Below are 25,423 nucleotides of genomic sequence, written 5' to 3'. Positions count from 1 at the left end.
TTATAAAACACTAACTAATGAAAATGCAAGTGCTTTGAAATGATGGTATGTACAATACTTTCCCAGTGGGCATTCACAGAGTAGAGTTTGGGTAGAGTGTAAGGGGAGCACATAAACATGTGCTAAAATTATAAAATCTGATCATTTACATTCATATTTGAAAAACATCGTTGCAGATTTGCACTTACTCTTGGAATCTGTAAATGTTTGTGCCTACTTCTTAGGCTGCAATTTGTCATAAAATATGCATAACATACAGCAGGCACCTCCTTTTAAAACTGCCCCCTTGAGGTGTGATCTTGTTTTATTTGATAGGAAAGTCAATCAATCAGATTTATTAAGTTTGGTAAACAACTTGAAGATGCATGATTTGTCGTTATTTCTGCTATTTCTTTGAAATAGTCTAACCATGAAGGACTTGATTCACATTATTTCTTTTGGCACATGCCCTTCTGCCCTTCTGTTGGCATAAGCCCTTATGGATTAAAAAAAGCATAAACTAGCCATTGGATTATAGCATACTAACCCTCCTTATGGAGGCAACATGAACTAAGAAAACACTTGATTTAGGGGCAAATTCTGTAAAGGACATCTGAAAGTTAGGCGTCGTGTATACGTCCTGTGGGGAAATGCTGAGCACAATTCTATAATGCATAGATATACTATAAAGAATTGAGCTGAGCATCGCTCAGTGAGTCTAGACACGTCTAAATAGTTAGACGTCCTTTACAGAATCACCTTTTAGTTGTCACATAGATGTCTTCATGATGTCTATAATGTTATTGCATTTTAGTGTTATGACATCATTAGAATGGCGATTTTATGCTGTTTTTCATTAAAATGGTAAACACTTAAGGAGGCTGGGGAGCTTTATGGAATACCACTCTGCATTTATTATTAAGCTGGTCTCTAGGGCTCCTTTTACAAAGGTGCGTTGGGCCCTTTACGCGCGGAATAGCACGCGCTAGCCGATACCGCCTCCTTTTAAGCAGGTGGTAATTTTTCAGCTAGCGCGCGTGCTATTCTTGTGTGCGTGCTAAAAACGCTAGTGCACCTTAGTAAAAGGAGCCCTAGATGTCTTTTAGAAACAAATATCTCATCAAACCTTCCCAGTTGGATGGATGCCATTGAACTCTTGAAAAAAAATGGTATACAATGAGATACTAGCACTACTATTATATTTTATTTATTTATCTTTTAATCCTTTTTAAAAATTTCTCCTCTGTTACAGCGAGCAGTAGGAGATTTGAACCAAGAACGTCAGGGTGCTAAGGCACCACTGCGCCACACACTCAGCCATTAAACCACATTTCAATTCTAAAACTAGTATAACTGGATAAGACTTCTCAGTATACAAAAAAGCAAAATATATATATATGGCTTATAAAGTAAGTAAAGTGTTCACATACACTCAGAATTGTGAAATTTGACCAAGAGCGTTAGCTCCTATGGCCAAACCCACCGCCCCATCACTGTGTATGACTTATTTTGAAAAAGAGCTTGAAATGAACATACTGTTCAAATGCTCAACTAATTTTCAATGGCAAAAGAGAGAAAGAAGTTCCCACTTAGCTTTCAACTGTGTCAGCAGGTCCCGACATGGACCATGTTTCAAAATTCTTTCTCAAGGGACCCAGGGGGTGATGTAAACTGCTAAAAATGCCAAGGAAATAAAAGTGGTTTGATATGGGCAAAACACCTTATAATCATATACATAACGTAACTTTACTTCACTGCTTCATTCATATGACGGCTTAATTCTAAAATGTAATGTATGTAAAACTAGGACTTTTGGGTTTTAGTTGGGCACAAGTTTAGTGGAAATGCCTTAGGCGTCCCTTAGGCATTCTGGAGGCATCCATATATAGGTGAACGGGGCTTTTATTTTTGGGCTAAAGAGGACTCCAAGTTGATATTAAGGTCAAAATATGTTTAATAATGCATTACTTAAGCAAAGCACATGAAAAAATATTTATATTGCATACTAAATTCTATTTTGGGAGTAAAGAGGATTCCTGTTTGATAATGATAGAAAAAGACGTTTAATAATGCATTACTCAAGCAAATTAAGTTGATATTGGACCATTTTCAGAAGGAAGGATTTATGAACAACTTGAAAAACTGAAAGTAGACAAAGTCATGGAGCTGGATGAGATCCATCCTAGAATCATAAGGGAGTTCAGAGAAGTTCTGGTGGGTCCTATTGAAAATTTGTTTAATAAATTCTTGGAGATAGGAGAGGTTCCATGGCATTGAAGAAGAGCAGATGTGGCCTATCTTCACAAAAGTGAAGGCAGAGGAGGAGTAGGAAACTATAGGTTGATAAGCCTTTCCTCAGTGGTTGGAAAGGTAATGGAGGCACTGCTCAAAGAAACTCTTAGAGTGAATTTCCTGGAATTCAATCACTTACAAGATCTGAGGCAACATGGTTTCACCAAAAGAAAGTTATGCCAAATGAATCTTATTGATTTCTTTGACTGGATGAACAGAAAATTGGATTTTGGACATGCACTAGATGTAGTCTATTTGGATTTCAGTAAGGCCTTTGACACAGTCCCTCATAGGAGGCTCATAAATAAATTAATCAGGCTAAAATTAGTATATAATGTAGTGGCCTGGATGGGAACTGGTTGACAGATGACAGAAGGTGGTGGTTAATGGAGTTTATTCAGAGAACAGAAATATAAGTAGTGGAGTGCCTCCAGGATTGGTACTGTAGCCAATTCTATTTAACATATTTGTAAGTGACATTGCTGAAAGGTTAGAAGGAAAAAAATATGTCTTTTTGTGGATGACACCAAGATTTGCAACAGAACAGACACCTCGAGGGAATTAACAACATGAGATGTGATCTACAAAAATTAGAAGAATGGTCAAATGTTTGGTGGCTAAAATTTAATTCGAAGAAGTGCAAAGTGATGCACCTTCGGTGTAGAAATCTGAAAAAAACCCAGTATGTGCTAGAGGGTGAGAAACTAAAAAGCACAAAATAGGAGAGAGGCCTTGGGGTGATATTGTCTAAAGATTTCAAGTAGAGAGCTGTAAGAATGGGGATTGCAGAAAATCAGTGAAACCTGCAGGATTCCCATGGATATAGAAGTTGACATGGGATTCCAATGGGGATGAAAGAAAATACCTCATGATTCCTGCAGGGATGGAAGAAGTTGCTATGTGCTTGGAATGCACTAAGAGACAATTGGAACACAGAAAGGCAGTTGGAGCACCAATCTGAAGCTTGAATAGACATTGTTTGAATGGTGAATATTCTCCCCCCAAAAAACTATGGAAGGCTTTATGAGTTGGGAGGAAACTGAGGGTTGTGATCAAATAAATAATAGTATTGACTCCTGTTGATATGGGTGGGAATGGAGGAGATTAATTGTGAGAATCAGTGGGGATGGAATGGATCTTAGTGGGTATGAGTGGGTATGAGTGGGGATGGTCAAGATTCCATTGGGGATGGGTGGAGAAGAATAAATTTTCGGTCCTTGTGCAACTCTCTAATCTCAAGGCTGCAAAATAATGTGACAAGGTGGTGGTTGTTGCCTGAAGAATGCTAGGCTGCATAGAGACATAACTTGTGACATGGAATAGCCACTATAGACAGGATACTGGGCTAGATGGAGCATTGATCTGACCTATTATGTTATGCCCTTATAGGCTCTTGTTTCTACTGGGGTTTTGTCTCCTAAAAGAAAAATTATCTGTCTCCTATATACTTCTGGATCACTCCTTGACCTGCTATACCAGCTAGGGCAGCACAGTATAAAGTCTGCAGAATTTCTGGGTCTGTATGTGTAATCAGAAGCCAGTGGGGCTCAATAACCAAAGAAAGTTTTGCAAATATGCAATAGAGTACTTACATAAATAGATAAATAGTTACTTCCCTTTGTTTAAAATATTAATCCAGTAGAACTTCCTTACTTCTGGAAGAAGCTGGAAAGTCAATTTGTTTTTTTTAATATATATCCTAGCTGATTTCCCAGCGTTGCCCAGGTATTTATTCTGGTCCTCTATTAGACAGGAAAAGGAACAAAAATTGGCCTCATGCTGCTGTGCTGTCTCTGAAGCTCTAGATGTAGCAGCTCTGTCGCGCAGCATCGCAAGTCTTGTATTCAACTCCTAGGGATTTTATTATGTAGGCTGGGTTTCATTTTTTAGCCTTTGATTGCACTTGGCCAATTGCCTTACGTTTCCTTGGAGGCATTGTTACAGCAATGACAGCCCAGCTCCTTGTGACATCATTCCCCAAGCTTCACACAATTGGTCAAAGTAGTTCCATCTATATAAAGCACACGTCACCCCCCTTCCCACCCCCACAATAATTTTCTCCAGATAGTAAGTGATATGTATACCAAGTTTAGTTGAAATCTGTCTATGCTTTTAGGAGTTATGCTGGAACATACATACATACACACACACATATATATATATACACATACACATATACATCTGATTTTATATTTATATTATATCTGTCTAGCAACTACAGTACTGGTGTTAGAGAACAGTAAATGCCTACTGGAGCTCCTTGTGTCCTTGTGATCCTGGGCAGGTCACTTAACTCTTCATTGCCCCAGGTACAAAACTTAGGGACTAGGAAGATGCCTCCATATAATACATATAAACTGATTTGGTTCTAATGTACAAAGGTAGTATATCAAATCCCATGACCTTTTACTGTTTATAGTAGAGGCTTTGGGAATCTATGCAGGCATCTATGCTGCAAGTCCTCAGATGACCTATATTGGTTTGTCACACTTCCTCTAGTATGGCCTGATCTGGCAGAGCTTATGACTGAGTATGTGAAATGCTGCTGATGTAGCTGAAGTCGGGGCTTATTTCTAATATTCCCTGCTGTGCTGCTGCTGTGGTAAATTGCTGACAGCTTCATCCATCCAATGGTGCTGGTTCTTAAAAGTAAAGAATATACAATTTTACTGGGAAGATGAAAGAAATAAGATAGGATATAGTAGGGGACAAGAGGGTTAACAGGAATGGACTTTGTGCTGCACCCTAAAACATTTAAACTGTCAAAACCTGTCGTTTGTGATGAGTGTTCTGCAAGTTCATGTATAAAATGAATTCTAATTCATTTAAAGTTCATCAGTTAATTGGTGTTTGATATTTAATTTGCCGTTTTGCTAAAGGGATGTCTATAGAATGAAGTAATTTTATAATAACCTGATGCAACAAAAATAGAGTGATTGATCTGGAAGTTTTTCCTTTGGATTTCTAGCTCAATCAGAAACAGGACTGAGATTCTGGTGCTAGAATTATTTATTATATCTCTTCCTGACTTATATTAGGCCTGTCATTGTAATAATTAAAGTCCTTAGCTAGGGTCATGCACTAGGATTCCTTCTGGAACCCTGACATCATGAGCTCTGACCTGGCCATTAGATCTCACTATTGTGCAATGACTGTTTTCTTCTCTTCAGAGGGCTATGAATGCTGCCAGTGAGTGGAAGGCCTGATCTGAAGACCTGCTGAGCCACTGGGCTAGCCTCAAATATTTGTATTTAATAGCATATTCATTCAATGAAAAATGCACCTAGAATCAGCGTTAATCATTTTTTCTTATTTTTTCATAAACTATCTAGTCATTTTGAATTTTTAGTACACTTTAAACTCTGATATAGCCTGTTTCCTTCTCTTCCTTCTCCAAATATTTAACTCGGTTGAAACCTGGGCTTGGATCTGGCACCATGAGCCTTTAAAGCACAGAACAAAGGTGGAATTGTCCCAATCAGAATGGTGCACAAAAAAGTGTCTTTCAACTCATCTGATAAATCCAAATGCCTTTATTCTTCCAAAAATCATAAAATGACTCTACGACTCGACATGTGCATGTTTCGGCCCAAACGGCCTGCCTCAGGAGTCTTATGAGTCTTGAACTGTATGAAAAGTGCACAATCTCACTAAATGCTGCTTTTGAATGAAGAAAAAAGATAGATGAAAAGATCCAGAGCCTGAAGAAACGTATCGCGTTTGGCAATGTGATATGTTTCTTCAGGCTCTGGATCTTTTTCATTTATCTTTTTTCTTCATTCAGAAGCAGCATTTAGTGAGATTGTGCACTTTTCATACAGTTCAAGACTCATAAGACTCCTGAGGCAGGCCGTTTGGGCCGAAACATGCGCATGTCGAGTCGTAGAGTCATTTTATGATTTTTGGAAGAATAAAGGCATTTGGATTTATCAGATGAGTTGAAAGACACTTTTTTGTGCACCATTCTGATTGAGACAATTCCACCTTTGTTCTGTGCTTTTGAGATGGTGGTTTTGCTTCCCCTGTTTTATCCTTGTACCATGAGCCTTTATTCACAACTAACTGTTGATTTTATTTTTACATCCTCTCTTAGATTACTTTAGTCTAGTTATCACAATGGCAGTTTTCTATAGTAATAATAATAATAATTTTATTTTTATATACCGCCTGACCAAAAATGGTTCTAGGTGGTATACAACAAATAAGCACAAGTGGAGAGTACAATTTAAAAGGAAAAAACAATTCAAAACAAAATACAATAAATAAGAATTGGTCCGACAGTAGAAAATTTGATTTAAAAGAAAAATGCAATTTAAAAGAATGGTTCTAAGCGAATTACAACAAATAAGAACCGACCATACAGTAAAAATACAATTTAAAAGAAGATACATTGCAAAACAGAAGCATAGAATTATTAAACGAAACACCCAGTTAGGATACAAATTTTTCAAACAGTTGGGTCTTCAATAGTTTTCTAAAATCAAGATAAGAAGAGGATCCTAGCATAATTTTACCAAACCAGTCATTCAGTTTGGCAGCTTGAAAAGAGAGAGTTCTCTCCAGAAATCTTTTGTAACAACATAATTTAGCGGAAGGAAATGTAAACAGACAAACTTTGCGTGTGACCTTATTTGGGTGATTCAAAGAAAAATGGGAAACAAGGTATCCAGGTGACAAACCAAAAATTGATTTGTAACAAATGCAAGCAAACTTAAATAAAACTCTGGCCTCAATCGGCAGCCAGTGGAGTTTCAAATAATATGGTGTAATATGCTCCCATTTTTTCAATCCAAAGATCAATCGAACTGCGGTGTTTTGGACCACTCTCAATTTTCTTAAAATTTTCTTAAAATCACCCAAATAAATAACATTACAATAATCAAGAACACTTAAAACAGATGACTGCACTAACAGATGGAATGAAGCTTCATCAAAGTATTTCTTAATAGTGCGAAGTTTCCAGAGCACAGCAAAGCATTTCTTCAATAATAGATCAGTATGATATTCTAAAGTGAGATGTTTATAGTCACTTCCAATATGTTTATAGACTGTTTTGTAGTAAAGTCAAGGCCATTCAAGTGAATCGATGTTTCTTTAATCTTGTCATTGGGGGTTGCAAGTAAAAATTAAATTTTTTCTGGTAGTGAAGGGGAAGGAGATTTATTAAGAAATGACTATGATTTTGCCCTGCTTCCTCCCCGTAACTATGGACTTCCATAGTCAATAGTTGAGCTAGGATTTAAACTTAGAATACAAGCATGGTAGTATACCATATTGGCACTGAGCCAGTAGGCCTGCCTTTTTATAGTCTATTTTTCTTTGAAATCTTTCACTTTAATTATTGCAATGCTTCTGCTGTGAGCCTATTTAATTATCAGCAACAATTGCAGTTCTCTAAGGGCTTGATAATCCCTAATGATGACTTAAAAACATTTCTGGCCAATTATTTTTCGCTGGGTTGGTTGAATACAAACAATCATACCTTATGGTTGAGGAGGCATCTGAAAGACTAAAAAACCTGGAAAAGTCACATAAATCCTTTTGCATGCTTTTGTGACTTATCTCTGCTTTTGACTGCATAATGCATTATTAGTTTTATTATAAGATCCTCATTATCTGTTATTTGGAAACTGTTCTTAAAGGAAGTAGTTTTAAGAGTATGCCTATTTTAAACCTATTATATAAAGTTAACATAAACACCCATGTACCTATAATAAAATATTGTATTTGCTAACTTCTAATGTAAGAGTAATGCCATAGTTTTGCTCCCTAGTACAATAACCAATAATGTGCAAATTATTTTCTGTTTGAGAACAGGTTTTTTCAGCAATGCTCTAGCATGGCAATGGGGGCTTCATTTGCTCCAGCTGTTGCCAATTTGTTCATGGCAGCATTTGCCAGCAGTTTGCTCAGAATGTAGGATGGTGGACCTGGTTCATTGACAACATCTTTTGTCTGTGGAAAGGCTCCTTGAAGAACCTTATGTCATCCTGCATTGCAATTTGACATGAAATATGCTTCCACTGGTATATCCTTTTTGGATGTTTTTGTGAAGGTTTGTGAAGGACACTTTATGATCACAATATTTGTGAAAGAGACTGACAGGAATTCCCTGTTAGTGTTCCGAAGTATGCACCCCTTTGCTATGAAAGCCAGCATTCCCTATGCCCAATTTTTTCGATATCTGGATTTGCAGTAATAATGAGTTTGAAAAGCAGGCGGTGGGCTTAGGTAGAAAGTTTGAGCAGCATGGCTACCCAGCAACTCTGGCCAAGCGTGCTTTATTCAATCCTAGGGAAAACTTATTGGAATATTGAGAACCCTGCCAACAGGATGATATATTGCCTTTTGTGTCTAGATTCTCCTGTAGGTCTACACAAATTTAGAGGGTAATTCATATGCACTTGACCATTCTGAGAGTTTACCTAGTGTTTGCAGAAACACGTGTTTTATTTGTCTTTAGACGCAACAATAATTTGTGTAATCTGTTAAGCCCCATCGTTTTGGGATCCGATTGTGAGATGGGACAATTATCAGCGAGTGGCCACACTAAATATGGATGGTGTTCCATGTGCCCTCTGATTGAAGAAACTCAGGAATTTGTGCAATATACTACTCATCAAATCTTTCCATTAAGCAGTAACACCTCATGTTTGACAATTGGGGTAATATACGTGATCCAGTGCCCTTGCTCTTATCTTTATGTTGGGCAAGCATCACATATGTTATAACTAGACTTATGAAGCACCATCCATGCCTTACTACTAAGAGGCTGGAAGAACCACTTGTAACATACTGTTTGGATATTCAACATAATTTTTCTTCCTTATGGTGTTTGGTCTTTGAACGTTGTCCACAGCCCATTCGATGAGGGGATTAGCAGTGGCAGAAGGAATAGCGATGGATTTTTCAGCTGCAATCAGTATACCCATTAGATTTGAACACCCGTATTGAGTGGGCAGTGTTTTTCTGGCTTTTACAGTGGATTGGTTGATTTTGAATGAGGGGTGGAGTCTGTCCGGTGGTTCATAAGCTTGCCGGCTGTGTTAGTTATCACTAGTGCTATTTCAGTGATGACTGTTTGTTAGCCCTGTTTGCAATAGAAGTGATGATCTGTACTAGACAAGACAGACCCCTGACACAGCCCTCAGTGAAACGGGGATTTCCCTGTCAGGTCTTTGAAGAGTGCACCGCTCCTGAGCCCTTATATGGATAACAGTACAATTTGAGCAATTTGATGAGCGCAGATGTAAGCACTGGCAATTTAGATGCAAAGCATTGATAAAGAAAGCTAAGCAAGAATATGAAGAACAACTTGCCAAAGAGACAAAAACTCATAGTAACAGTTTTTTAGGTACATCAAAAGCAGAAAATCTGAGGGAATCTGTGGGCCCGTTAGACGATCAAGGAATAAAAGGTATGCTCAGGGAGGATAAGGCCATAGCGGAGAGACTGAATGAATTCTTTGCTTCAGTCTTTACAGAAGATGTAAGGAATCTTCCTGAATTGGAAATGATGTTCAAGGGTCTTGAGGAGGAGGAATTGAAAAAATCATAGTAAAACTGTAAGACATACTAAACCAAATCAACAAATTAAAGAGTGATAAATAAATATATATATATATATATATATATAATTGACCAATGTCATGCATATCTATATACAGTACATGAAATAGTTTCTTCATATATTGGAAGCAGTGCATAAAGATATCTCTCTTGTATATTCATTGGGTTATCTAGAAAACCTAACTGATAGGTAGCCCTGGAATATCAAAAATCCCAACCCTGCTGTAGAATTTAGCAAAAATGGTTCTTTTAATGTTCTCATATTGCTATAAGGCTTCAAGACCAGAAGAATGGAAAAGTGATAGTTATTAAAAGGATTTTTCAAATAGTACCAACATGCACAGAACAAGTATTCTTATGTAAACGTTTCCTCTGATAAGTATAAATATTTCACAAGAGGAGATGTGGTTTGTATTTTAAGCTGCATCTGCCTATTTGTTTGGCTTATGTTGCACTGAGCTGAGGTTTGGAAACATTTGTATAATGGTTTGGAGCTTTTAAATAATGAACAATATTTATTGTCCAGCTGTTCCTAATTACTGTTCTTATCATGCTGAATTCTGCCAAAGTATGTGGGTTCATTCTGGCTTTTGCATATTCATCCATTGTTATTCATTTCTTAATAGAATACTATATGGTATAATAACTTTCTTGTAGGAATGACTTTTATATGCATATTTTTCAATATGTTTCCTTTTTAATATACTTTTATATTAAGAACAAAACAAAACACATATCTAGTCTGTATTGCTTAGAAATGTTTATGTTGAAACTGTTTTTATTGAAGGAAAATGGGGCAGTACACAAGAACAAATCAAAAGAATAGCACAAACAAAAACCATATACAACACGTAGAGCTTGAACTCTTATAGCTCCACTTTATGAAACAACTAGCCCCTTAGCAGTCCTTTAGTCTTTATACAACCGAACTGAAATCAATCCCCCTTAGACCCAATCTCTCTCACCCCCCCAGCGGAAGATGACTTGGAGCTATGAGAGAGAGAAAACATGAAAAAGATAACCGTTACATCAATGTAAATCATTAATAATCAAGATGTAAGCTCTAGGAGAGATAGACTGAAGATATGGGTCCCAGATCTGTAAGAAAAGGCGACCTACGAGCTTCCCAAACCTAAAAAAGCAGCAAACGATGATGTTTTTTCCTCCAATACCAAAAAGTCAGAGGAGCATTCTGCACCCAATACTGCATGATACATTTATGACCTACCATATAGGCTTTCTGAAATAAGCGTTTCCCCAGTCCAAAAACCCCACAGGAGGTCACCCCATCAAACAAAGCACCTACCGGTGAGCCTACCACCTGAATATCCCACAATGCAGTGGCGTACCAAGGGGGGGGGATGAGGGGGAGGGCGGTCCGCCCAGGGTGTACGCTCCAAAGGGGTGCACAGCCGGCTGGGCCCGGAAGCTCCCATGCTGCCTAAAACGGCACCTCAGTGCGGCTGCCGACTCTGCTCTGGAATAAATACGGCAGCCACGCTGAAGTGCACGAAGGTCCCACGATGACTACTTCAGCTGCCTCTGTTCCAGAAGAGGTAAGTGACGCCGGAGGGGGATGGACTGCGGCCACAGTCATCACGAGACCTTGCCGCAACTCCCTGCATCTGCCGGCCCAGCCCCCCTCTGACGTCACTTACGTCTTCCGGAGCAGAGGCAGCAGAAGTAGTCATCGCGGGACCTTTCTGATTTCGATGGAGAGAGAAAGGAGCATAGCAGGGTGGTGGAAGGAGAAAAAGGGGGGTCTGGGTAGTATGGAAGGGTGGTGAAGGGAGAGAAAGGGGGTCAGGGTGGTAAGGAAGGGTGTGGAGGGTGAGAAAGGGGGTCAGGGTGTTATGGAAGTATGGTGAAGGGAGAGATAGAGGATCAGGGTGGTATGGAAGGGTGGTGAAGGGAGAGAAAGGGGGTCAGGGTGGTAAGGAAGGGTTTGAAGTGTGAGAAAGGGGGTCAGGGTGGTATGGAAGGGTTGTGAAGGGTGAGAAAGGGGGCAGATGCTGATGGAAGTGGGGGGGGGGGTAGGGAGAGGAGAGAGTGAAATGCCAGACCATGGGGGTGTAGGAGAGATGGAAGGGGGAGACATAAAGTCTCTGGAAGGTGAATAGGAGAGAAGATGCCATATAGAAGGGGCAGACAGAGGGTAGACAGTGGATTAAAGGAAGAGAGTGACAAGAAGATGAGGAAAGCAGAAACCAGAGAAGACAAGGTAGAAAAAAATTATATTTATTTATTTTTTTTTTTGCTTTAGGGGAGATGCATTGCTGTTTCTGTGGCGTTGCATTGTATGCAGAGTCCAGCTTCTTGGTGCCTCAGTTTAATCTTTGTCTATGTATTTTTATTCTATCTCCCCATTTACAAAACTGTAGAGCATTTTTTAGCGTTGGCATCTGAGCTGTTACCACCATGGCTAAAAACCACACTACAGTTTTGTAAAAGGGGGAGGGGTTAGTTTGTGATTACATACTAGGCAAAGGTGTTTTCTGTGTTCTGTGTGTTCGAAAAGACATGGTTTTCTGTTAGGATTGACTGTGTAGGATTGATCTGTACTAGTCTGGCTTGTTTAGTTTTACAATGGGTTTATTGACGTATTGCTCACTGCAGTATGTAAGATGCTGCCTTTTCCTAGGTACTCATGTGTGACGTTTGGCTTGTTACTAAAAATCATGTTTTTCATACAGATGGGGGGGGGGGTTTCAAAACATGATGGGCCCCAGGTGCCACATATGCTAGGTACGCCACTGCCACAATGTACCCAAATAATGAAAAATAGAGGTCCAAAAAGATTGAATTGTGGGACAGTGCTATAGAGCATGCGAAAACGTGTTAGGTCCCTGGTCACATGTAATACAGGAAAGGGAAGTGACCAAGCCTGCACGAAAAGCCTGCACTTGTGTGAAGTATCCCCTATGTAGAACCCTATAAGTATACTCCCGCAACCCTGAACCCATAATGATATAAGGAAGTCTTACTATTGCCTGACTAAACTCAGTAATCTTTATGGGGATCCCCAAATCTGCACTCCATTTCTGTAGTAACCCAGTGTAGGAATGGAATGGGAGTAGATTCCACCACAATTTATGTAAAAAAGAAACCGAAAGAGAAAGCCCCTCTTCCCATTCAAATAAATTGTTCAGCCTATCACGGACTCCCTAAGAGAGATCCACCTGATATAAATGAGCCACATAATGTGCCAGCTGGAGGTAACCATAGAAATCTCCAGGCCCCACAGCCAACAGATGAGATAATCCAGGGAACCCTTGAATAACTCCAGTCCTATCCTGTGTAATAAAGCTAATGCCTTGCGTCCCCCAACTGCAAAAACCCCGGGTCATCAATCCCTGATCAAAGTCCCCATTACCTTGGATAAGTAACAAATCCATGACATTAGGGTTATAGGTCAAAAGTTTCAGCAACTGTCCCCAAACTAACTGGAGCGGCTCCAATACAGAATTACCATGAAACTGGAGGGGTAGGCGAGAACGGGGGACATGGAGCAAATAAAGTAGATGGTATAGATGAAACAATGCTTGTTCAAACTGCAAGGGGGGGGGGAGTTAAAAGCATTATCCTTGAAAACCCAATCCCTAATATGTTTAAGTAAATATGCCCAGCCATAAATACGAATATCAGAAAGTCCCATGCCTTGTCTGTTTCCCAGGCCCAATAAATTATCAAAAGGCATTTTCGGCTTCTTCCCCACCAAACCACAAAGGAAGTATTTGAAAAGTATAGAGCCACTTAGGAAATAATACCATATTGAAGAGAACGATGTGGCCATCCAACGACAAAGGCAAACCTGCCATTTGGTCACCTGCTGCATAGTGTAACCAAGCAAGGCTGGTATATTGACTTGATACAAAGATCTAGGATTCGAAGGCAGATGAATTCCCAGATATCGAAAATGCCCATCCATCCACCGCAAGGGAAAAGCGGACCCCACTGTCAGGATAACTCCGCATCAGTGGCTATCCATATTATCCATATTAAGTTTGAAGCCTAAAAAATTCCCATATTCAGTAACGCTCTCCAATTGGGTGGGTAAGGACAATTGCGGCCTAGTCAAATGAACCAGTAAGTCATTTGCAAAAGCAGCAATTTTAAAGGAATGTTTCCCAATATCCACTCATACTATTTCTGGGTTAGATAGAATATCCCTAATCAGTGGATCCAGAGTGAGAATAAAGAGTAATGGTGACAGGGCAAACCTGTTGCGTACCCCTAAAAATAGGAAAGTAATCAGACTGAACCCCATTAACACTCACCCTAGCCCATGTTTCCGAATCCAGGGTCTGAATTGCATCTTGAAAGAAACCATCAACATCATATTTATCTAAAATCACAAATAAGAGCTCCTACTGAACCCTGTCAAACGCATCCTCTGCATCAAAACTAATCAGCAGAAAAGGCTGTTTCTCGAGATGAACCCATTCCAATGATGACAATATTTTTGACCACCATTCTCCCTCTCACAAAACCCACCTGGGGAGCCGCTATCAAGTCAGGTAACAATCTGGCCAATCTATTAGCCAACATTTTAGCTAGCAACTTGGCCTCACAGCAAAGAAAGGAATAGGCTGGTAGGATTCCACCTTATTGGGATCGCGGCCAGGTTTCAGAAAGACCACAATTTGGGCCTGGCGGAGAACCAGGGGCAACATCTTCTCCTGGATCTAGAACATAAGAACATAAGCAGTGCCTCTGCTGGGTCAGACCAGAGGTCCATCATGTCCAGCAGTCCACTCACGCGGCGGCCCATCAGGTCCAGGACCTGCATATTAATCCTCTATCTATACCCTTCAATCCCCTTTTCCTTCAGGAAAACATCTAATCCTTTCTTGAAACCCAATACCGTACTCTTCTTACCACGCCCTCTTGAAGTACATTCCAGGTGTCCACCACCCTCTGAGTGAAGAAGAACTTCCTAGCATTGGTTCTGAATCTGTCTCCTCTTAATTTATCCGAATGCCCTCGTTCTTGTAGTCTTCGAAAGTTTGAAGAATCTGTCCCTCTCCACTTTCTCTATGCCTTTCATGATTTTGTAAGTCTCCATCATGTCCCCTCTAAGCCTCCGCTTTTCCAGGGAAAAACCCCCCAGTTTCTCCAATCTTTCAGCATATGAAAGGTTTTCCATACCTTTTATCAATCTCATCGCTCTTTTCTGAACTCTCTCGAGTATTGCCATATCCTTCTTAAAGTATGGCGACCAATATTGGACGCAGTACTCCAGATGCGGGTGTACCATCGCCCAATACAACGGCAGGATAACTTCTTTCGTTCTGGCTGTAAAACCTTTCTTGATAATACCTAGCATTCTGTTTGCCTTCTTAGAGGCCGCTGCGCACTGTGCCGGAGAAGTCCTGTTCAGAAAATAGCCTCTCATACTTGTCGGGTATGGCCAGGAAAGAGAGAAGCTGAGTGATTTAGCAACCGCTCAGCACCATAGTGTCACATGACTTAGAAATGTTTTTAAAAAATTGCAAGCTAAATATATTCTAAATCGTGGAACCAAACTTGTGAATAGCCTCTCATTTGTTGCTGTTTCCATATCTTCCCTGAGAATGGTTCTTCCTGCAGGTCCTAGGATCCAGGACAGTGGTCCTGCATTTTGTACCTTAGTCTCAGATCCACACGTCTTTCACAGTTTATACTACATCCAGGGTTCCACCAGTATTTCTCTCTAACGTGACTAGAAGGATTCTGAGCAAGTGGCTAGCAGGGAATGGATCAGGAGTCAATTTCTTGATATTTTTCACAATATAAGTGAGCCTGATAGGCTGGGAGGGGAGTTGTGGTCTGGGGGTAGCTGAAGTAGTGACAGTGTTCTTGGTGGAGAAGCAGTAATTTCAAGTCTAGACCAAGGGCCAGAGCCAGCCATCTAGCGCCCCAGCAATCCTTGCCTTTAGCTTGGGAAAGACAGTCCAGGTACAGGTGCGAAAGACAGTCCTGGTAGAGGCAGTCAAGACAAAGTTTTTCCCTGATGAGAACAAGTAGAGAGAGAACAGCAGCCCTAAAATGCCCTGGAAATTTATTAGTTCAAACTATTTATTGTATTTTGTAGGAATACAATAACAAACAGCAAAATGAAGAACAAAATGGGACATCCACCGTACTTTGTAGATCATCATACAGATATGAGGGCTCTTCAAAAAGTTTTCACACTTTCATATTGTTGCGGGAAATGATTGGGGTGGGAGACATGGTAAGATGCTGGGAAAAATGTAATGCAAAAGAGGGTGATTATGTGGAAAAGTGATGTAATTTGCTTTTGAGATATTTAATAAATAGTGTTTAAAAAATAAAAGTGCAGAAACCTTTTGAAGATCCCTCTTATATACATATAAACTGATTTGTTACAAAAACATATATTAAATAGATACCATCAGTAAATAGAATGAGAAATAAGGGGGACCATTCACTACTGAGTGGTGAACTTTTGGGTTTGGTTTCCTGCGGAAGGAAAATTTCACCGAAACGTAGTTCTGTTGAATCCTTCTGACTATGAGAGAAAAGTGTAATCAGATAAGTGGATCCATTTCATAATTTATATTTTTGAGCCTTGATGTGCTATATTTGTCTCTGTAATATTGTTGTGGATTGTGGACTGATTTGATTCATTTGGATTGTTTATCATATATGGAAAGCAAAGTTGATGGACTATCATATTTATAATTAATGACTGCATCCTTTATGACTCCGAAAACAGAAGATACTACCTTCACAAATGTGAAAGCAGAAAACAAACAACGAAGGTGACTAATAGATGTTCAGTTTCCTTTATTAGTTCTATTACAAGATCCTCATTATCTGTTTTTTGGAAACTGTTCTTAAAGGAAGTAGTTTTAAGAGTATGTCTATTTTAAATCTATTATATAAAGTCAACATAAACACCCATATACTTATAATAAAATAATGTATTTGCTAACTTCTAATGTAAAAGTAATGCCATGGTAATGAGAGCTAATGACGGTGTAACTAGTATGAATAGAAGCTTTTTAAAAGGCTCATAATTCTGCTATATTTTGTTTGAGATGAAGTAAGAATTGCACACAGTATTCAAGGTGTAGTTGCACCATGGAATGATCTAAAGCAAGGCTGTCCAACCTACGGCCCTGTGAAGTATTTTGTGCGGCCCCAGTCGAGGGTGATGCAGTGTTTTCCTCTGCTGCCCCCAAGTGTTTACCTTTTTGCCGGCTCCCTCCTCTGCTTTGCTGCAGCATTTGCGTGTTTGTGCGGCCCCAGAAACATTTTTTTCGGCCAATGCGGCCCAGGGAAGCCAAAAGGTTAGACACCCCTGATCTAAAGGCATTATAATATTTTCATTTTTGTTTTCCATTTCTTTCCTAATTAATTCCTAATATTTCATTTGCTTTCTTAGCCGCAGCTGCACAGTGAGCAGAGAGTTTCAACATATCATCAATCGTGACACCTAGGTATTTTTCCTGGGTGCATCACCTAGTGTGGAACCTTATATCATGTAGCTATTGTTTGAGTTCTTCTTTCCTACATGGATCACTTTGCACTTGCTCATATTAAATGTCATCTGCTATTGGATGCCCAATCTTCAAATGTCATAAGGTCCTCTTGCAATTTTTCCACAATTCAGTTGTTATGTAACAGCTTTCAATACCATTGTCATTGGCAAATTTAATTATCTCACTCATTCCCATCTCTAGATCATTTATAATTATGTTAAAAAAAACAGTAGCCACAATACACACCCCTAGGGATACCACATCTCCTTTTTCATTGAGAATAAACAAAAACACACAGTAAAAACTTTTTTAGCTATATTAAAAGCAAGAAGGCAGGAAGAGAATCAGTTGGACCGCCAGATGACTGAGGGATAAAAGGGACTCTCAGGGAAAACAAGGCCAAAGTAGAGATAATAAATTAATTCTTTGCCTCAGTCTTCATCGAGGAAGATGTGGGGGAGTTACTAGTGCCAGAATTGGTATTCAATTCTGATAAATCAGAGAAGCTCAAAAAATCTCTGCAATGCTGGAAGATATAATAGGTCATTTTGACAAATTGAACAGTAGCAAATCTCCTGGACCGGATGGTATACATCCCATAGTGCTGATAGAATTGAAAAATGAACTTGCAGAGCTATTGTTAGTAATTTGTAATTTTTCTTTAAAATCCAGCATAGTACTGGAAGACTGGAGGGTGGCTAGCGTGACACCAATTTTTAAAAACAACATAAGAATTGCCACTGCTGGGTCAGACCAGTGGTCCATCGTGCCCAGCAGTCCGCTCCCTCGGTGGCCCCTAGGTCAAAGACCAATGCCCTAACTGAAACCAGCCCTACGTTCCAGTTCAGCAGGAACTCGTCTAACTTTGTCTTGAATCCATGGAGGGTGTTTTCTCCTATAACAGCCTCCGGAAGAGCGTTCCATTTTTATACCACTCTCTGGGTGAAGAAGAACTTATAGAAATAATAGACTGACAAGTCTGACGTCTGTGCCAGGCAAAGTGGTAGAGACTATTATAAAAAACAAAATGACAGAACATATACATAAACATGGATTAATGAGAGAAAGCCAACATGGATTTATTCAAGGGAAATCTTGCCTCACCAAGCTACTTCATTTCTTTGAAAGGGTGAATGAATATGTGGATAATGGTGAACCGGTTGATATTGTGTATTTGGATTTTTAAAACGCATTTGACAAAGTACCTCATGAAAGACTTCTGAAAAAAATGAGAAAGCCATGGGATAGGTGGTAATGTCTTATTATGGTTGAATGACAGAAAACAGAGAGTAGGTTTAAATAGTTAACATTCCCAATGGAGAGGGGTAAATAGTGAGGTTTCCCAGGGTTCTGTGCTGGAACAACTGCTTTTTTAACATATTTATCAGTGATCTATAGATGGGAATAACTAGTGAGATAATTAAATTTGCTGATGACTCAAAGTTGTAAAATTACAAGAGGACTTTGTGAGACTGGGAGACGGCATCAAAATGGCAGATTACGTTTAATATGAGCAAGTGCAAAGTGATGCATGTAGGAAAGAGGAACCCAAACTATAGCTACGTGATGCAAGGTTCTATGTTAGAATCACTGCCCAGGAAAAATTTATAGGTATCACTGTTGAGGATATGTTAAAACCTTCAGCTTAATTTGTAGTGGCAGCTAAGAAAGTAAATAGAATGTTAGGAATTATCAGGAAAGGAATGGAAAACAAAGATGAAAAAGTTATAATGCCCTTGTATTGCTCTATGGTACGGCTGCTGCACCTCGAATACTGTGTACAATTCTGGTCACCGTATCTCAAAAAAGATATAGCGGAAGTAGAAAAGTACAGAGAAGGGCAACGAAAATTATAAAAGGGATGGAATGACTTCCCTATGAAGAAAGGTAATGCGGTAGGGCTCTTCAGCTTGGAGAAGAGATGGCTCAGGGGAGATTGATAGAGGTCTATAAAATATTGGGTGGAGTGGAAAGGGTAGATGTGAATTGCTTTTTTACTCTTTCCAAAAATACTAGGAATAAGGGGCATGCAATGAAGCTACTAAGAATTACATTTAAAACAAACCGGATAAAATATTTCTTCACTCAATGTGTAATTAAACTCTGGAATTCATTGCCAGAGAATGTGGTGAAATCAGTTAGCTTAGTGGGGTTTTAAAAAAGGTTTGGCTAAATTCCTAAAAGGGAAGTCCGTAGGCCATTATTGAGATGGTTTGGAGATATCCACTGCTTATTCTTAGGCTAAGCAGCATAAAATCTGTTTTATTACTTGGGATCTAGCTAGGTACTTGGGACCTGGGTTGGCCACTGTTGGAAACAGGATACCGGGCATGAATGACTTTCAGTCTGTCCCAGTATGGCAATTCTTATGTTATTATGTTATTTTTTTTTCTATCATTTAACCAGTTCTTAATCCACAATAGAACATTGCCTGTATCCCATGACTTTCTAATTTCATCAGGAGTCTTTCAAATGCCATTTGATAATCTACATACATAGTATCAACTGGCTCATCCTTATCCACATGTATATTCACCCCCTTCAAAGAAATGTAGTAGATTGGTAAGGCAGGCTTTTTCTTGATTAAATCCTTGTTGGCTTTGTGCCATCAATCCATGCCTATATATTTTGTTCTTTATAACAATGTCTACCATTTTGCCCATTACTGACGTCAGGCTCACTGATTTATAATTTCCCAGATCACCTCTGAAACCCTTTAAAAAATTGGCGTTACATTGGCCATCCTCCAGTCTTCTGCTACCATACTAGATTTTAAAGATAAATTACACATTGCTAACAATAGCACTGCAAGTTCACTTTTCAGTTCTATCAGTACTCTGGGATATACAATATACTATCTGGTCCAGCAATTTTAATTTATCAATTTGCCCCATTACATCTTCCAGTTTTGCAGAAATTTGTTTCAGTTTCTTTGACTCATCAGCACTGAATACCATTTCCGGCACTGGTATCTCCCCCATATATTCCTCTGTGAAGCCCAAAGCAGAGAATTGATTTAGTCCCTCTACTATGACCTTGTCTTCCCAGAGTGTCCCTTTTATTTCTTGGTCATCTAGCAGTCCAACTCATTCTTTTACTGGCTTCTTACTTCTAATATACCTAAAAAAGCTTTTATTATGTTTTTTGCCTCCAACATAATCTTCTATATAGTTTCTCTTTGCCTTCCTAATCAGCACTTTACCATTCTTCATGTTGGTTTTCTATTATTTTCATTTGGATCCTTTTTCTGAAGGATGTTCCTTTAGTTTTAATAACTTCCTTCACTTTGATTTTTAACAGTGCCAGCACGGGGACATAATTTGTTTTCATCCCAGTTCCTGCTGTTAACTGCAGGAAACCATCTCTGTGTTATTCTTTAAAGAAAGAAGGAAGAATCAGAGTATGAATGGGCACAGCCACAGACTCAAGTCTTGCACTGAAGAATGCTGAGGTTGAGATAGACACTAAAGAATGACATGAGATGGTTTCCCATGGTTATCTGCATGGATGGGGATAAATTCAGTCTCTGTGCCATTCTCTATGCTGTTGTTTAGCCTGCCTATATTTTTTAAAACATGGAATATATCTGGTCTGGGCTTCCAGAATAGTATTTTTGAACAACATCCATGCTTAATGTAAATTTTCGATCTTTGCACCTGCTCCTCTAAGTTTTTATTTTTTTTTACCATTCTCATTTTATCATAATCTCCTCTTTGAAAGTTAATGCTAATGCATTGGATTTCTTGTGTATTTACTCCAGATATTTTATCAAATCTGATCATGTTATGATATTGTTATCAAGTGGCCCTAGCACTATTACCTCCTGCATCAGATCATGTGCTCCACAGTGGCATAGCAGGGGTGAGCGACACCCGATGCGGTGGCACCCCTCTCCCACCCTCAACCCCGCTCCCCCTGCCACGCATGCACGCTCCTTCCCCATACCTTTTTATCTTTGGCACAAACTGACGCAAACTTGCTGCTTGCGTCAGCTTTGGGACTCTCTCTGATATCACTTCCTAGGCACAAGTCCCGGAAGTGACGTCAGAGAGAGTGCCAAAGCTGATGCAAGTAGCAAGTTCATGACTGCTCGTGCCGAAATTAAAAAGATATGGGGGAAGGGAAAGGTGTGCGCGCATGGCAGGGTGAGGAGTGGGAAGGGGGGGGGGGCGTAGAGCAGGAAGGGTGCCAGCGCCCCAAGGAAGACCATGCCTGGGGCAGACCGCCTATTCCCAGCACCCCCCTTACCACACCACTGGTGCTTCACTAAGGACTAGGTGTAGAATTGATCCCCCTGACACAATTGCACCTTAAAGAAGTCCTTGATTTCATCTAGGACCTTTCCTTCCCTAGCCTTTCCTAATATTACATTTATCCAGTCAATATTGTATTATATATGTTGTATTGAGCAGAATTATATTATTGGTATCATATTGGTATTAATTGGCACAAATGTGCAGTTATGCACGTAACTGCCCTTAGTGTGTATTCTACAAATTGAGCATGCAAACTTCATAGCGTGAACCTGCAGGGGATATGAAAGAGGAATGGGTGAGTCAGGGTGTGCTTATCACAAGAGCAGGTTATACATTAGAATACTCAGTTATGCGCCATTGAGCTAGCATAAATGCACCTAAAGTCAGGCATGTAATTCTGGATTTTGCAGGTATTCTTTAACAGCAATTATGTGCTTACCACTTAATTCTATAAAATGCACCAAAAATTGCATGCACAATTTTGGTCATATATTCAAATTGTATGTGCAGACTCATTGCCTAACAAACAAATTATTGCTGATAAATTGACATTTTAATAAGCAATTATTGGCATTAACTAGAATCAAGGGCTGCATGTGTAAATTTAGGCATAGGATCTGCACCTAAATTTTACCAAGTCAATTTTACCAAGTCAAATAGGGGGCATGGAAATGGGTGGGGAATAGACAGATCTAGTGCATTCCTTTAACCTATGAATATAATTACAGAATTAGGGCCTTCACATCTAAATTTTCATTGGTGCAAATGGCCACATTTAAATTTAGTCACATTTCACAGGCATAAGCGCTGTTTAATTAACCATGCCTAATTTTAATTGTGGCTTATAGAATAGCACTTTGTGGCACCAGATATAGAATTTAGCCTTTAGCGTGCATCATTCCAGCACCTAACTTTAGGCGACCTCTAAAGTATTATCCCCTTAGGTCTGGATTCTATAAGTGGCACCATCGTCATCCTCCTAAAAAAATGGCCACTAATTGTTTGTCAATCACACAACAGCACCGTTTATAAAATCATTGCTTCGTAAAAAGAAGGCACCAGAACTGTAGGCCAGGGCTTTAAGGCCTTCATTCCTTGCCCCTACCTCTCACATGATTTGAGGCTATGGAAGCACTTTACGACATCTATTGCCACATCTGTCATTAGCAACACCTACAGTGGTGTTAGGTGTTGTAAAGCACCTTCGTAACAGTGATGTAGGTGCCTTTATTTTAGATGCCAGGAGGCACCTACAATGCTTTTTAAATGCTATTATTCTTTTTTAAATAGCGTTTTCCGCTTAAGTTAGGCTCCAGTAGGGCGGCCTAATGGTGCCTAACTTAAGACACCATTTATAGAATATGGACCTTAGTGACTCCAGTTATAAAACAGTAAGAAGGCATTAAATAAAGTGGATCTCATGTGTTATCCAATGGTGTTAGCTTTGTGGAACAATATCTTAGGGTCAGTACTTTTTTTTTTTTTTAAAGCTGTGCCATAATTGAATTTGAAAAAGTGTGATTTTAAACCAATAAACTGAATATATCTAACTTATAGGTTGGAAATCATTCTTATTTCAGTAACTGATTACATTTTTGCAAAGTATCTTTTACTGCTTGTAGCACAGTATGATGAGTATGTCAACACTAGTGTCACGCCAGGTAAGAATCTTGAAGTCTGTTAAAAAAACATATCCTATCTCAAGTAGCATAAGTAGAAATGCTGTCTCATCTACCACTCTGTCTTGTATGCCAGCAGCTCAGGGAATAAGCAGATATTACAGGCTGCTGTTACTGCTCCATACAATATGTTTGTAACAATCATCCACACAAAGAGATTTTAGTTTTTATCTATCTCAATGCTGGGGCTATGTCTAGAAAGGCATAATCATTGTTATTCCGTACAGGCCCAGGCTGTTTAAAAGGAATTTCTTTGCAAAAACTATTATTTTCACTGGGCAACCCTTATATTTAGCCATGTGAATCTTCTTGCCTGAGGGCAAATTACAAAAACATAGTATTTATCTAGTAAACTGGCAAGAGAATTGTACTCCTCAGCTGCCTTGTGCATCCATCTTGTGAATGACAGCAGGAGTAATATTTGGTTTCAGTTTATCTCCTGTTGTAGCAGAAAAAGTAGAATAGGTGATATCACTGTTAGACACAAGATGAATGCACCAACAGCTGAAGCATGGGATTCTCATTATTGGTCCGGGTGAGGGGGAGGAGGGAGATTTTATAAGGGATTTGAGTGTATAAAAGAACATGTTGCATGCTTAAGTGAGTTTTTATATAATTACCCAAGGGTTATCACGCATACATATTAGCCTTGCAGACATATTTAAGACCCCACCTTTGAATTGCCCCAAATTCCACTGCACTAGCAACTAATAGTTGCTATGTGGTGACTTGTCTAGCCAAACATTATACTGTACGTAAAACTCAGGAAAGCTTTTGTTGGTTTAAAAAACATGTCACTTGCATTACTGCTTTTAAATATTGGTCCATATTTTTCCATTTGTCTGAATGCTAATAATAATAATAATAATAATAACTTTGTTCTTTTATACCCCCTTAACAAAAGTTCTAGGTGGTTTACACTAAAAAGAGCTGGACAATCAGCGAAATAGAATAATACAGTAAAAAAATACAAATATTTGTAAAATAGAATTTCAATAATAAAACTCACTAAGTAATAAACTTATCGAACAAAGTGGTCTTAATTAATTTCCGAAAACTGCTATAAGATAACATAGCTTGCTGAATACATTTACCTAACCAAGATTCTTGCCTTGAAATGCTAGGGTCCTATCTAAGAAGATCTTATATCTACACCCATTAATTTTTGGACAAGCAAATAAGTAGAAGTTTCTAGTTTCTCTTGATGGTCTATGCAACACAAAATGAGGAAAAAGGTAAACTGGAAACAATCCCGATATCAGCTTAAAGCAGATACAGGAAAATTTGAATAATACTCTTGCCTCCAAAGGCAGCCAATGAAGTAAACGATAATATGGACTAATATGGTCGTTCTTTTTTAAACCAAAAATCAATCGAACAGCTGTATTCTGAATTATCCTTAATTTCCTTAGAATTTAACTAATGCCTGCACCAATAGTCTGAACGAGAAAGGATCAAAATATTTTTTTATGGTTCATAATTTCCACAATGTAAAAAAGCATTTTTGTACCACTAAGGGCTTCTTTTACAAAGGTGCGTTAGGGCCTTAACGCGCCAGCCGCTACCGCCTCCTCTTAAGCAGGCGGTAGTTTTTCGGGTAGCACACGCTAATCAGGTGCATGCCCTAAAAATGCTAGCGCACCTTTGTAAAAGGAGCCCTAAGTTCGTGTGTTCTGCTAGTGTTAAATGTCGGTCTAGTGTGAATCCCAGAATTTGGATACTTAAGGTTTGCACTTGGGTGAGCAGTTCCATCTTGGTGTCATCAGATGATGCCACATCTACTTATTTACATAACTCAATCCAGCTTGTTGATAAGAAATATCTTATTATAAACACACTTTTGTTGTAAATGTATTTGAATTTGCCAGTTTGCCTGAAGGCTATTTGCCTCATCTTTCTTCCCAGCCACAAAATGAGTGAATTGACTCCCATGTTTTCCATGTTATATGTGATGCTAAATTTAAAGCTTAAGGGATACTGGTATCATTATATGCTTTGTTATTTTAGTAATCCAACAATGGAAAGCATCTGTTTTTAATGCAAATTCATTGAGAGACAAGCTCTTAGAACTCGGTTTGGTTTGCATTGTGTTTTTTGATCTATGAGTGCTTCTCTGGCAGATGTACAATAACGCCTTGATTTTGATCAGTATAATTTTTTAT

The 25,423-nt window shown here is 39.1% G+C and overlaps 1 protein-coding gene across 3 annotated transcripts in view; it reads left to right on the top strand.

Annotated features, from left to right (window-relative positions):
* The window catches only part of MACROD2 (mono-ADP ribosylhydrolase 2), a 1,978,548-nt gene that overhangs the window by 312,481 nt on the left and 1,640,644 nt on the right, over window positions 1–25,423 (top strand). The window lies entirely within an intron of this gene.

Source organism: Geotrypetes seraphini, chromosome 3, assembly GCF_902459505.1.
Source record: "Geotrypetes seraphini chromosome 3, aGeoSer1.1, whole genome shotgun sequence".
Classification (NCBI taxonomy): domain Eukaryota; kingdom Metazoa; phylum Chordata; class Amphibia; order Gymnophiona; family Dermophiidae; genus Geotrypetes; species Geotrypetes seraphini.
The sequence above is the reverse complement of the archived record's forward strand: the minus strand, read 5'-3'. Positions and strand labels throughout refer to the sequence as shown.